Genomic DNA, 16,160 nt, shown 5'->3' on the forward strand with positions numbered 1-16,160 from the left:
TGTTTGCTCGATAAGCAAATTGAAGGGGATCTAGAAAGGGTCCAGTGATGTCCTTCAGGTGGGCCAACAGCAGTCTCTCAAATGACTTCATGACGACAGACGTCAGGGCGACATGTCTGTAGTCATTAAGTCCTGTGATTTTGGGTTTCTTTGGGACAGGAATGATGATTGAGCATTTGAAGCAGCATGGGACTTCACACTGCTCGAATGATCTATTGAAAATTAGTGTGAAGATGGGGGCCAGCTGGTTAGTACAGGATCTAAGACATGCAGGTGAAATGCCATCTGGGCCTGAAGCTTTCCTTACCTTTTGTTTCCGAAAGCCATGGCACACATCATCTTCACAGATCTTAAGTGCAGGTTGAGTAGCAGGAGAGGGGAGGAGGGGGGTTGCAGGAGGTGTTGGTGTTTGTGTGAAGTGAAGGTCAGAGCGGGTGCAGGGTGTGAGATTGGGCCTTTCAAATCTACAGTAGAACACATTAAGGTCGTCAGCCAGTTGTTGGTCCACCACAGGGTTGGGGGTAGGAGTCCTGTAATTCGTAAGTTGTTTCATGCCACTCCACACTGATGCAGGGTCATTAGCTGAAAACTTGTTTTTCAGCTTCTCAGAGTTTCTTCTTTTAGCCACTCTGATTTCCTTATTCAGTGTGTTCCTGGCCTAATTGTACAAGACTTTATCCCCACCCCTGTATGCATCCTCTTTAGCCTGACGAAGCTGCCTGAGCTCAGCTGTAAACCTGTTTGTCATTGTTAAATGTTAAATAAGTCCTAGTAGGGATGCATATATCCTCACAGAAACTGATATATGATGTAACAGTATCTGTGAGCTCGTCCAGATTGGTGTCAGCAGCATCAAAAACACTCCAATCAGTGCAGTCAAAGCAGGCTTGTAGTTCCAGCTCTGCTTCATTGGTCCATCTCTTTACAGTCCTTACTACAGGCTTAGCATATTTTAGTATCTGTCTGTAGTTTGGAATAAGATGAACCAGACAGTGATCAGATAGTCCCAAAACTGTTCTAGGGACAGAGCAATATGCATCCTTTATTGTTGTGTAGCAATGATCCAGTATATTTCTGTCTCTGGTGGGGCATGTAATGTGCTTTTTGTATTTGGGCAGTTCATGTGTGAGGTTTGCTTTGTTAAAATCCCCAAGAATAATAATAACTGAGTCAGGGTATTGTTGTTCCTTGTCTGTGATTTGATCAGCCAGCTGTTGCAGCATGGCATTCAAACACGCATTTGGCACGATGTAAACACTCACAAGAAAAAACTAGGAAAATTCCTGCGGTGAGTAGAAAGGCTTACAGTAAATAAAGAGCACTTCCAAATTAGGACAGCGCATCTTCTTGAACATTGTTACATCTGTACACCAACTTTCATTGATGTAAAAGCATGTTCCACCACCTCTCATTTTGCCCGTTAACTCCACAATGCGATCCATGATGAACAGCTGAAAGCCCAGCAAATATAACGTTCTGTCCGGAATGGCTTCACTCAGCCAGGTTTCTGTGAAGCACAAGGCAGCAGAGGTTGAACAGTCCTTGTTTGTGCGGGTGAGGAGATGTAATTCGTCCATTTTATTAGGAAGAGAGTGGAGATTCACTAGATGAATGCTCGGCAGCGCTGTTCGAAAGCCGCGCCGACAGAGCCTGACCAGTACGCCTGCTCATCTCCCTCGCCTGCGTCTCTTGAACAACACAGCCACGCCTCCAACTAAAATGTCCAGCAAAACATCTGAATATTCAAAAACCGGGAAAAGATTGTCTGGTATATGCTGTCGAATGTTCAGCAGTTCATCTCTGGTAAAACTGACTGGAAAAAATTACTAAACACAGGACAAACAAACAAAAACAACAAAACAATAGGAGCGCTCCACACCGAGGCAGCAATCCGCGGCGCCATCATGATATATCATATGTTTATAGTTATACAGTTGCATGCACATACATGATCAGTCTAATTAATGTTTTCGTTTTTAGAGAGTAGTAAGGTCCATTTCTTTTGCCATGTAGATTTGACACTATTTACATAATATTTTCTTTTATGCTTTCCATTTTAGATTTGAGGTTTTTCTATTCCATTCCACTCCTTACAAGAGCTGCACCATAGGTAGTGACAGTTTGACTATTTTGGCATGTTCTTGCCTATTTTTTTACCTACAAGGCCTGGACTTTTCACAGCAAAAGTATTTTTTTTTCCTTCTGGAAATTTACTTTTGTATTGAAACAAAATTGTATTCAGCAATCGTTAAATTGTTCATCTTTCCAAGTGGCTATTTTTTTTAGGGGAACATACACCCCAAACACACAGTTTCAATACTCTGCCTACTCTGACTCTGGCACACAGATAGCAAGTTGGCATTTGAAATGGCTCCTTTTCCACTTTTGTAGTACAACAGATGACTGGTATATTTCTAATGATATGTTATAAATATACACTATTTGAACATTAAACATATTTGAAAAGGTATTTATGGGACTCAAGATGGCGCCGTGTATGGCTGCTGCGTTGCGAGCTCTGACACAACATGGCAGTGTTTTGTTTGTTTTGTTCACAATTCTTATGTTTTTTGTCTTGGATGTTGTCTGCCTTATTGTCTACGACAGACAAACACTTTTGGACATTGGTTCAGCAATTTCACACCATAAACCGGATTTCAACTTCCTCAATGCCGACCCGCTGTTTACAAACACGCAAGCGGAGCCCTTTGTCTGGGCTGCACAGCCACGGAAACGCAGGAGGAAAAGGGGAAACAGAGCCGGCATTCTCAGCGGAGTAAGACGCCACGCAAATCGACCCACGCTACCCAGTATTCTACTAGCAAATGTTCAGTCTCTGGATAACAAGCTCTGCGAGCTGAAAGCGCGGATCTCTTTCCAACGAGAGACGAGGGACTGCTGCATTATCTGCCTAACAGAAACTTGGATGTCTGCGGAGATTCCAGACTCTTGAACCCGCGGTGTTCTCCGTGCACCGATCGGACAGAGCGAAAGACCTCTCAGGTAAAAGCAGAGGTGGTGGTGTATGTTTTATGATCAACAAATCCTGGTGTGATCAGAGGAACGTACATTCTATCAAGTCTTTCTGCTCTCCTGATCTGGAATTTTTCATGCTTCTGTGTCGACCATTCTGGCTACCGAGGGAATTCACAGCGGTCATTATCACAGCTGTGTACATTCCCCCACAAGCCGACACAGACCGGGCAATCAAGGAACTGTATGGGAGTATAAGTGAGAAGGAAACCGCGCACCCTGAGGCCACATTCATTGTGACCGGGGACTTTAATAAAGCCAGTTTCAAATCAGTTGCACCAAAATACCACCAGCACATTAGTTTCAACACACGAGGGGACAGGGTTTTGGACCATTGCTACTCTCCCTTCCGGGATGGCTACGAATCCCTCCCCTGCCCACCATTTGGCAAATCGGACCACTCTTCCATTCTGCTTCTGCCCGCTTACAGGCAGAAACTGAAACAGGAAGCACCCACCCTCAGAATGATCCAGTGCTGGTCGGACCAATCAGATTCTATGCTACAAGACTGTTTTGATCACACGGATTGGGAGATGTTCCGGTCCGCCTCTGATGATGACATCGAGCTTTATGCTCTTAGCGTAATGTGTTTCATCAAAAAGTGCGTAGAGGATGTAGTTCCGACCAGAACAACACGGATCTATCCGAACCAGAAGCCATGGATAAATAGCGATGTTCACGCGGCACTTAATGTGCTGACCTCCGCTTTCAATTCCGGGAACGCGGAGGAGCATAAACAAGCCAGTTATGCCAGAACAGCAAAACGCCAGTACAGGAACAAGATTGAAGGACAGTTTAACACCACCAACTCTAGAAGCGTGTGGCAGGGAATTAACATCATCACGGACTTTAAAGGGAATAAAAACTCTGCCATGAACACCGCTGCCTCACTTCCGGATGAGCTAAATACATTTATGCTCGTTTTGAGGGAAATAACACCGCCCTCGTGGAGAGAGCTCTCGCGTTCACTCTCCGTCTCTGTAGCGGATGTAACCCGATTCTTCTGATGGGTGAATATCCTCAAAGCCACAGGCCTAGACGGCATTCCGGGCTGCGTCATCAGAGCGTGCGCGAACCAGCTGGCTGGTGTTTTTACGGACATTTTCAACCTTTCCCTCTCTTTGTCTGTAGTCCCCACATGCTTTAAAACATCCACCATTGTGCCTGTTCCAAAGCAATCAAAAATAACTTGCTTAAATGACTGGCGTCCTGTTGCTCTGACCCCCATCATCAGCAAATGCTTTGAGAGACTAATCAGAGATTACATCTGCTCTGTGCTGCCTCTCTCTCTTGACCCATTGCAGTTTGCTTACCGCAACAACCGCTCCGCTGATGATGCCATTGCATCTACCCTACACACTGCTCTCTCCCACCTGGAAAAAAGGAACACTTATGTGAGAATGCTGTTTGTAGACTACAGCTCAGCATTCAACACCATAGTGCCCTCCAAGCTAGATGAGAAACTCCGGGCTCTGGGCTTAAACAGCTCACTGTGCAGCTGGATCTTGGACGCCAGCAGACGCCAGGTGGTTAGAATAGGCAGCAACATCTCCTCATCATTGACCCTCAACACTGGAGCCCCACAGGGCTGTATTCTCAGCCCACTCTTGTATTCCTTGTACACACATGACTGTGTGGCAACACATAGCTCCAATGCCATCATTAAGTTTGCTGATGACACGACGGTGGTAGGTCTGATCACTTACAATGATGAAACAGTCTACAGAGAGGAGGTGCACACTCTGACACACTGGTGTCAGGAGCACAACCTCTCCCTCAATGTCAGTAAGACAAAGGAGCTTGTGGTGGACTTCAGAAGAAAAGACAGAGAACACAGTCCCATCACCATCAATGGAGCACCAGTGGAGAGAGTCAGCAGCTTCAAGTTCCTGGGTGTCCACATCACTGAGGAACTCACATGGTCCATCCACACTGAAGTCATTGTGAAGAAGGCTCATCAGCGCCTCTTCTTCCTGAGACGGCTGAGGAAGTTTGGAATGAACCGCCACATCCTCACACGGTTCTACACCTGCACTGTAGAGAGCATCCTGACTGGCTGCATCTCCACCTGGTACGGCAATAGCACAGCCCACAATCGCAAAGCACTGCGAAGGGTGGTGCGAACTGCCAGACACATCATCGGAGGTGAGCTTCTCTCCCTCCAAGAAATATATACAAGGCGGTGTGTGAAAAAAGCTCGGGGGATCATCAGAGACTCCAGCCACCCGAGCCATGGGCTGTTCTCACTGCTACCATCAGGCAGGCGGTATCGCAGCATCAGGACCCGCACCAGCCGACTCCATGATAGCTTCTTCCCCCAAGCAATCAGACTTTTGAACTCTTGATCTCCCACAATCAAAATACATCAGCACTGCACTTTATTACTCTTACTCTTATATCTCACACCGGACTGTCATAAATTATATTATTATTATATATAATCTCTCTTAACATCTTACTATCAACCGACAGCCTGAATGTCAATACAGTACTATACAACCTACTGTACATTCTATATATACTACTATATATACTTTTTTTAAATTTTTTTATTGAATAATGTGTATCTATATTGTGCGTATTGTATACTGTACAGTGTATGTTATTATTTGTATACTGTTGAGTGTAATTATGTGTATATTAGACTTTAAATTGTGCTGTGGTAATTTGATGTTTATTGTAAATTGGTATATGTCTCATCACTGTCACAACTGCTATGTTGATCGGAACTGCACCCAAGAATTTCACACACCATTGCACTTGTGTATATGGCTGTGTGACAATAAAAGTGATTTGATTTGATTTCAACAGAATTTGGCTTTTTTAAAGTCTTTTTTTTTTAGTTCTTTCAATGGTTCACAGTGTTTACCAAACACTATCTCATCTGTCTCTTTTACACACACACACACAAACAAGTTGGTGCGGCTATCCTTATGAGGAAATTATTTTTATACTGTACGAACTATAGATTATATCCCCTTCCCCTAAACCTAACCCTCACAAAAAACTTTCTGCATTTTTCATTTTCAAAAAAAATCGTATAGTATGTTTTTTTTGTTGTTGTTTTTTTTAAGCGATTTTAATTATGGGGACACTAGAAATGTACTCAAAAACAACATTTATAGCATAATACCCTTGTAATTACCAGTTTATAACCTAAAAAAAAGTCCTCGTAAACCACCCAAACCTGCCCACATACACACAGATTTAGACCCATGCTTGTTTAATTTGTGTTTTGAATTGATATTTGTGAGAATCCTTTGGTTCATTTGCTTAGTGCATTCAATAAATTGTACACTAAATAATTATCCTCTCAACCTTCCTTTTTTCCCTAAGAAACTCCCACTTTTTGGATTTGCAGCCACTACTTGTGTTTATTACAAGTTTAGTACTAAACTGTACATATTTACTATACTGTGCAATTACAGTAAAGCTGTAATATAGAATAGAGTTTTGACCCCATAGAATTACTGTGCACTGCTGAAAACCCTGCTGCCAATGTTTTACCGTTTATTTACAGTAGAGCTGTAATATAGAAAACAGTGATGATATTGTAGAATTACGGTGCACTGCTGGAAACCCTGCTGCCAGCATTTTACTGTTTAATTACAGTAGAGCTGTAATATAGAAAACAGTGATGATACTGTAGAATAATGATGCACTGCTGGAAACCCTGCTGCCAGTATTTTACTGTTAATTTACAGGAAATCTTTTTTCAGTGTAGTGATTTTGCCACCAAAAGCAACAGTGCCTCAGGATGGAGCTGTGTAGCATTTATATTCTCAGATTCAAATTTAGATACTGCAGTAAGGTTCACTAACAAATAAAGTTGTCCAGGGAGACAAAAATGAGAAATATTTTAAAAATCCAGTTTAAAATACATGTGTCAAGTTCATATTGAAATGTAATCTTAATGCTTAATATGGTTTCATACATAAAAAAAAAAAAAAAACATTTAGAGCATTTTCTACAAAAATAAAATAATGACTTTTAAAATGTCATATGGTGCAACCATCAAGTAAAATGTATTAAAGTACTTCCCGTGCACATTTAATACATGAGTTCATCATTAATTTCAAAAGAGTTCAAATATATTTTTCAAACCATTTTTTATTTTTAAATTTTTTTTTATTAACATTTTTATTGATTCATAAATTAACACAAAAAATACAACGACATATATATATATATATATATATATGTATTGAATCAAACACTTTAAACATTAAACCCCCACTATATCCCCTCCCCCTACCAAACTCCCACCCCACCCTGACCCCCCCACGAACACCCCTGTGGTCAATAGAATATATACACACACACAGAAAAAACACAAAACTAAAATAACAACAAAAAATAAAATAAAATACAATAATCAAGTATAATTAAAAAAAACATAAAAAAAAAAAAACAACTAAACTCTAAATTACTACCTCCACCGCCCCTCCTTGAGATTCCCAAAAATGCTAAGTAATTGCCCCATTTCTTATTGTAAGAATCCCTAACCCCCATCCTTATGCTCGACCCCTCCTCGAAGGCAGCCACCCTCCCCATCTCCGTGCACCACTCCGGGAACAAGGTGCTCCATCCGACTTCCAACTCCTCAAAATAACCTGCCTACCAATCATCACACTGGTCAAAACCCAGTCCTTCATTTACTTATCCTCCAAATCCATGACCTCCCTATCTCCCAAAATACAGAGTCTGGGGCAGAACGAGACCTGAGTGCCCAACACACCACACACAAAACTTTGCACTTTCAGCCAAAATTCTTGGATCTTACGACACCCCCAAAAAACATGGGTGGTGCCTCCATCTTCAGAATGGCATCACCAGCAGATGGGTGTGTCCTTAAGACCAAGCCTATACAATCTAGAGGGGGTCCAATAAAATCTATGTAAAATCTTAAATTACACACATGTTTTTTTTTTTTTTTTTTTTTTTTTTTTGGACTCAAGATGGCGCCGAGTATGGCTGCTGCGTTGCGAGCTCCGACACAACTTAGCAATGGTTTGTTTGTTTTGTTTACAATTCTTATGTTTCTTGTCTTGGATGTTGCCTGCCTTATTGTCTACGACAGACAAACACTTTTGGACATTGGCTCAGCGATCTCACACCGTAAACCGGACTTCACATTCCTCAATGCCGACCCGCTGTTTACAAACACGCAAGCGGAGCCCTTTGTCTGGGCAGCACGGCCGCGGAAACGCAGGAGGAAAAGGGGAAACAGAGCCGGCGTTCTCATCAGAGTAAGACGCCGCGCAAATCGACCCCCGCTACCCACTATTCTACTGGCAAATGTTCAGTCTCTGGATAACAAGCTCTGCGAGCTGAAAGCGCGGATCTCTTTCCAACGAGAGACGAGGGACTGCTGCATTATCTGCCTTACGGAAACTTGGATGTCTGCGGAGATTCCAGACTCAGCCATTGAACCCGCGGGGTTCTCCATGCTCCGAGCGGACAGAGCGAAAGACCTCTCAGGTAAAACTAGAGGAGGTGGTGTATGTTTTATGATCAACAAATCCTGGTGTGATCAGAGGAACATACATTCTATCAAGTCTTTCTGTTCTCCTGATCTGGAATTTCTTATGCTTCTGTGTCGACCATTCTGGCTACCGAGGGAATTCACAGCGGTCATTATCACTGCTGTGTACATCCCCCCACAAGCCGACACAGACCGGGCACTCAAGGAACTGTATGGGAGTATAAGTGAGCAGGAAACCGCGCACCCTGAGGCCGCGTTCATTGTGACCGGGGACTTTAATAAAGCCAGTTTAAAATCAGTCGCACCAAAATATCACCAGCACATTAGTTTCAACACACGAGGGGACCGGGTTTTGGACCATTGCTACTCTCCGTTCCGGGATGGCTACAAATCCCTCCCCCGCCCACCATTTGGAAAATCGGACCACTCTTCCATTCTGCTTCTGCCCGCTTACAGGCAGAAACTGAAACAGGAAGCACCCACCCTCAGAACGATCCAGTGCTGGTCGGACCAATCAGACTCTACGCTACAAGACTGTTTTGATCGCACGGACTGGGAGATGTTCCGGTCCGCCTCTGATGACGACATCGAGCTTTACGCTGATAGCGTAATGTGCTTCATCAGAACGTGTGTAGAGGAAGTGATTCCGACCAGAACTGTGCGAATCTATCCGAATCAGAAGCCGTGGATCAACAGCGATGTTCGCGCAGCACTTAATGTGCGGACCTCCGCTTTTAATTCCGGGAACGCGGAGGAGCATAAACAAGCCAGTTATGCCCTCCGAAAAACTATCAAAACAGCAAAACGCCAGTACAGGAGTAAGATTGAAGGACAGTTTAACACCACCAACTCTAGAAGCATGTGGCAGGGAATTAACATCATCACGGACTTTAAAGGGAATAAAAACTCCGCCATGAACACCGCTGCCTCTCTACCGGATGAGCTAAATACTTTTTATACTCGTTTCGAGGGAAATAACACCGCCCTCGCGGAGAGAGCTCTCACGGCCGAAGCTACAGAGGTTAGTTCACTCTCTGTCTCTGTAGCGGATGTAACCCGATCATTCCGACGGGTGAATATCCGCAAAGCCGCGGGTCCAGACGGCATTCCGGGCCGCGTCATCAGAGCGTGCGCGAACCAGCTGGCTGGTGTTTTTACGGACATTTTCAACCTTTCCCTCTCTTTGTCTGTAGTCCCCACATGCTTTAAAACATCCACCATTGTGCCTGTTCCAAAACAATCGAAAATAACTTGTTTAAATGACTGGCGTCCTGTTGCTCTGACCCCCATCATCAGCAAATGTTTTGAGAGACTAATCAGAGATTACATCTGCTCTGTATTACCACTCAATCTTAACCCGCTGCAGTTTGCTTACCGTAACAACCGCTCCACTGATGATGCCATTGCATCTACAATACACACTGCTCTCTCCCACCTGGAAAAAAAAGAACACTTATGTGAGAATGCTGTTTGTAGACTACAGCTCAGCATTCAACACCATAGTGCCCTCCAAGCTAGATGAGAAACTCCGGGCTCTGGGCTTAAACAGCTCGCTGTGCAGCTGGATCCTGGACTTCCTGTCAAGCAGACGCCAGGTGGTTAGAATAGGCAGCAACATCTCCTCATCACTGACCCTCAACACTGGAGCCCCGCAGGGCTGTGTTCTCAGCCCACTACTGTATTCCCTGTACACACATGACTGTGTGGCAACACATAGCTCCAATGCCATCATTAAGTTTGCTGATGACACGACGGTGGTAGGTCTGATCACTGACAATGATGAAACAGCCTACAGAGAGGAGGTGCACACTCTGACACACTGGTGTCAGGAGCACAACCTCTCCCTCAACGTCAGTAAGACAAAGGAGCTTGTGGTGGACTTCAGGAGAAAAGACAGAGAACACAGTCCAATCACCATCAATGGAGCACCAGTGGAGAGAGTCAGCAGCTTCAAGTTCCTGGGTGTCCACATCACTGAGGAACTCACATGGTCCGTCCACACTGAAGTCGTTGTGAAGAAGGCTCATCAGCGCCTTTTCTTCCTGAGACGGCTGAGGAAGTTTGGAATGAACCGCTACATCCTCACACGGTTCTACACCTGCACTGTGGAGAGCATCCTGACTGGCTGCATCTCCGCCTGGTACGGCAATAGCACTGCCCACAACCGCAAAGCACTGCAAAGGGTGGTGCGAACTGCCAAACACATCATCGGAGGTGAGCTTCCCTCCCTCCAGGAAATATATACAAGGCGGTGTGTGAAAAAAGCTCGGAGGATCATCAGAGACTCCAGCCACCCGAGCCATGGGCTGTTCTCACTGCTACCATCAGGTAGGCGGTATCGCAGCATCAGGACACGCACCAGCCGACTCCATGATAGCTTCTTCCCCCAAGCAATCAGACTTCTGAACTCTTGATCTCCCACGATCAAAATACATCATCCCTGCACTTTATTACTCTTTTATCTCACACCGGACTGTCATAAATTATATTACTGTCATTATATTATGTCTCTCTTAACAACTGACTATCAACCGACAGCCTGAATGTCAATACAGTACAATACTGTACATTCTATATATATACTTTTTTCATATATATTTTAATTTTTATTGAATAATGTGTATCTATATAGTATCTATATAGTAAAAAACAAAAAAAAAAAAAAAACAAAAACAGCATATTGTATACTGTGCAATGTATGTTATTATTGTATATTGTTGAGTGTAATTGTGTATAACAGATGTTTAAATTGTGTTGTGTTAATTTGATGTTTTAAGTTGTGTAATTATGTATAACAGATGTTTAAATTGTGCTGTGTTAATTTGATGTTTTAAGTCGAGTTTAATTATGTATAACAGATGTTTAAATTGTGCTGTGTTAATTTGATGTTTATTGTAGATTGGCGTATGTCTCATCACTGTCACGACTGCTATGTTGATCGGAACTGCACCCAAGAATTTCACACACCATTGCACTTGTGTATATGGCTGTGTGACAATAAAGTGATTTGATTTGATTTGATTTTGATAAATTGCATAAGGCGAACCCTTGCATCTCTAGATGCAGACCTGATGTTTTTTAGAATCCTAGCCCACACTCCCTCCAGTAACAAATTTAAATCTTCCTCCCATAATCTTTTGAGAGAATTTAAAGCTCCATCCCCCAGACTCTGAATTAGCAGGGAGTAATACACTGATGCCTCATGACCCTTCCCAAAAGCAGTAATCACCACTCCCAGAGTATCTGCCGCTCTAGGGGGGTGTATGCTACTCCCAAAAACAGAGCAGAGCAGGTGGCGCAGCTGTAATACTTATAAAATTGAGATCTGGGAATCCCAAAATGTTGAATCAAATTTTCAAAAGATCTCAATATTCCACTCTCATATAGGTCACCAAGTGTATTAACCCCCTCACAATCCAATCTGACCAACAGAAAGGGGACTTATTAATACATAGTTTAGGGTTCAGCCATATGCTCAAGGCTACGTTTAAATAAATATCAGAATTAAACACTCTGGACACTTTTGTCCATATCGAGTGCAAATGCAAAATAACGGGGCGTGACTTAACCTCTCCGGCTAGTTTAATCGAAAGGCTTTGCAGTGGCGAGATAGGGGCAAGAACTTCCTTTTCAATACAAAACCAGGGAATGGTAGAAAAAGACTCTCTCTGCTTTATATATTTAGCCAAAAGTTTTCCTGCTTTGTCCCCCGACTCAAAGTATGACTGTCTTGCCCTGAATAACCAAAACTCCACTTTCCATGACAAAATAGTATTATATCTATATTTCAATCGGGTCAATTCTCTGAGGCCATCAGATGACATACGGCGCTTCAGCTCTGCTTCGGCACTTTTAATATTTCCTTCCAACTCCACAAGTTCTTGTGCTTTGGATTTTTTGATGAATGAGGCATACTGTATGATCCGACCCCTAAGAACCAACTTAAGTGCCTCCCAAGCCATGCCCACAGAGGATACTGAGGACCAGTTGGTCTCCATATATACACTGATTTGTATACAGTCTTTAACATTTGTTGGAAATCAGGATTTTGCAAAAGGGACACATTAAGGTGCCAACTATATGACTTCTTTTTCTGTATATGGCAACACCTCTAAACTCACTAGGGCGTGATCTGAGACTAAGATATTTCCAATTGAGCAATCAACAACAGATGAAATGAGGGATTTGGATATCAAAAAAAAAGAAAAAAAAGAAAATCTATTCTAGAATAAATCTTATGGGCTGATGAAAAAAATTTATAGTCCCTACTAGATGTGTTCAAAAGTCTCCAGATATCCATAAGACCAACATTTTTACACATCCTCTGAAGCATCAATGTTGCTCTAGGGTGTTTACACACTTTTGCTTCACTGTGATCAAGGACTGAGTCCATCAAAAGATTAAAGTCTCCTCCCAATATTATATCATGAGGGGTGCCAGTGGTTTGCAGCATCCCTTCAAAATCTATAAAAAAGCCCTGATCATCAGCGTTAGGTGCGTAAATATTAGCCAAAATCAACCTTGACCCTTGAACTTCAGCTAAAACAATAATGACTCTCTCTAATTTATCTTTAGTCTGTTTGAGACATTTGAATTGTAGATGTTTATTAATCAATATAATGACTCCCTTGCTCTTACTTGAGCCAGCACTAAAAAAAAACATGTCCACCCCATATCTTCCCAGTTTTTTCAGCTTCTTGCAGGGAGAGATGTGTTTCTTGAAGAAACACTATATCATATTTCTTAGGTTTAAGAAAAGTAATAACCTTCCTTCTTTTTATGGGGTGCCCCAACCCATTTACATTCCATGTGGAGAGAGATAGTACACTGATATTAACATTTGACATTTTGATATAGTAGAAAAAATAAATTGTGTGTCAAAAACAAAATTATACAGACCACATTCCCCATTAGTGAAACAATCAAACCCCGAACTTCCCCCAAACAAAACAAACAGAAAAAAGAAAAGCGTGCTCATTAACCCAGCGCACGAAAGCGCCATCCGGCAACAATCCCTCTAAACTCAAAAGGTCCATGAACACCCACGAGCCCCCACGACAACTTTGCCATCGGATTGCTCAATTTTGCCTCACGAATTTGTGAATAAGAATAAGTACAGCGAGTCGACCCACTCACATGAGAAACACCCAATGGTTTACTCACCCATTGATTCTATAAAAGACTTTGCCTGATTGGGACATGTAAATACTTTGCGACCATCCTTCGTTTCTATTCTCAGTTTGGCCAGAAACATCAGAGTAAAAGTGATCTTTCGCTGATGTAAGAGTTTCTTACATTCCTTGAACTGATCGTGTTTCTCTCTTGTCGAACTCTCAAAGTCTGGGAACAAGAAAATATTATGGTTCTTCCAAGAAAGCTTCCCTTTGCTCCTCGCCTGGCGCAACACAAGATCTTTATCGGATGATCTCAGAAATCTGGCCAGAATTGATCGGGGCCTGTCTCCCTCAGCAAATCTGTGAGCTGGGACATTGTGAGCTCGCTCGATTTCCAGCTTGTGGCCTGTTATGTCGAGCAGACTCGGGAAAAGCTTGTCTAGGAATTTCACCATATCTCTGTCCTCCTCATACTCAGGAATTCCAACAGTTCGAACGTTATTCCTGTGGCTTCTATTCTCAAGATCTTCAAGCTTTTCAAGGAGATGTTCCAAATCAACTTTGGTCACGGGCGGATTAGCGGTTAATTCCCTCTCCGAAGTTCCCAGACAATCGATTCGTCTCTTAACATCAGACACTCTTGTAACTAAATCAGAGAATTTTATTTCCATCACCGTAATCGATCGACGTATTCAGCAAAATCCTCCAAGTCAGCAAGAACCTTCGTCAACATCACCGACATGTTGGACAACTGACGCTTCAAAAAAAATCGTTTCATTGCTTATTTTGTAAGAAATTTTAATAACAGATTGTTCTGCCTTACTCATGCCAACATTTCTTTTTTTCAAGAGTTGCAGCTTACTTTAATTTAGATTTTTTAATTTTTACTGACTCTGAACAGTTATACCACGATATTTTTGACTTTACACCCCAGAAAATTCATTAAAATGACTTAAACACAGACATTGAAAACATGCTCATCATACAAGAGATGTATTCAAGTAACTGTTTTGTGTGAATTGCATTTTTTTAATATATATTTTAAATAATGTAAAAAATCTGGATTTAAAAAAAAAAAAAAAAACGTTATTGAGCCTTAAATTTATTGTTTTTGTAAAGTGTTTTAAAGAATTCTACCATCTCTTACTCCCACATCTGAAGCTCAAATATTCACGAGGTGTGACCGCGTGTGTGTGTGTGTGTGTGTGTGTGTGTCAGACTCAGGAGGAGGACATGACAGGTTCCTGACAGTGCTGGGACACAGCTACCATTTTGAATACATATTTATTTCAAGCTTTGTTGGTATGAAAGAAGAAAACACACAAACAAAATCAAACATGCTGAAGGTCTGGCCCTGGCACCTTGGCAGAAAGGGAACTGTGTGTGTGTTAGACTGCTGCTTACAGAGTTTGACACAAGGACTGCTGCTGACGCCACTCTCTGTCAGCCAAGTAGGAGCTGATGTGTGCAGTGGCGTTTCTGGGTGTGTGTGCACATGTCTATTTATGTATTTCATTTCCCACTTCCTGTCTGTCCAAGATGTGTCTTCTATTACCTGTCTGTCACACATTATGTGGAAATGCCCACTTGACTCACTGTCTGAGGTGGTCTTTTCAAGGTGTGTGTGTGTGTATGTTTACTCCTCTCACCCATTCTGAGTAAGCTATGCCAATCACACAGGCATGCAGAAATATTCTGGTTCTCCTCAGCTAGGTCTGGTGACAGCATCCTGGTGCAGTTAAGAATAAATCATGGCTTTGTCCTGTTTAAAAATGATTTATGTCGGCAAAGATAGCAAGTCTCTGAGCTTTTTGATTTCACATTCAAGAGGGAAAACTGTGTCTTCAATCAATAATCAATTAATAATCTGCTCATTACATTTTCAGACTTTCGACATCCATCATCAAAACCTCAGACAACGAGTAAAGTTGATGACATGATGAAATGCCTTTGGCAAACGCCTCTTCATTGTGTGCTAGAGCAGAGGGGGAGAGAGAGAGGAGAGAAGATGAATAGAAAACTCCACTGCATCTGTAGCGTCTGACCTTGCAGACAGTGTTTAACACATTTCTGTTGTGTGTTTGCTTTCAAGATGAGGCTGAAGGCTTCGTATGTTTTTGTTTACTTTCCTCTAAAGCATTTTGTTGCTTCCATCAATGTAAAGGAGCTAGCATGAAGCTTATAACTAGAAATGACATGACTGTTACAACATTTACAACATATAATCAATGTTTAATCGCCATTACATTGTCATGACAACTTTTTGATATTGTTTTAATATTGTAAATAACTTTGCACAGATTAGGTTAGTAAAGAATTTTGTGGCTATACTTTTGAAACAGTCTGTATTTTCAACGTGATCACACAGGATGTCGGCATATTGTATCCGACCATTCTGGTATTTGTTCTGGAATTTTTATTGAACCTGCAACAATCCTTTGAGTCTGAGCAACTTGAGTCCTAGTATCAGACTCGAGAATCTCTGACCATGTCTGTAGATGTGGACCTGCTTATGACCCAAGAGGTTT

This window comes from Myxocyprinus asiaticus, chromosome 20 (genome assembly GCF_019703515.2).
Source record: "Myxocyprinus asiaticus isolate MX2 ecotype Aquarium Trade chromosome 20, UBuf_Myxa_2, whole genome shotgun sequence".
NCBI classification, from domain to species: Eukaryota; Metazoa; Chordata; class Actinopteri; order Cypriniformes; family Catostomidae; genus Myxocyprinus; species Myxocyprinus asiaticus.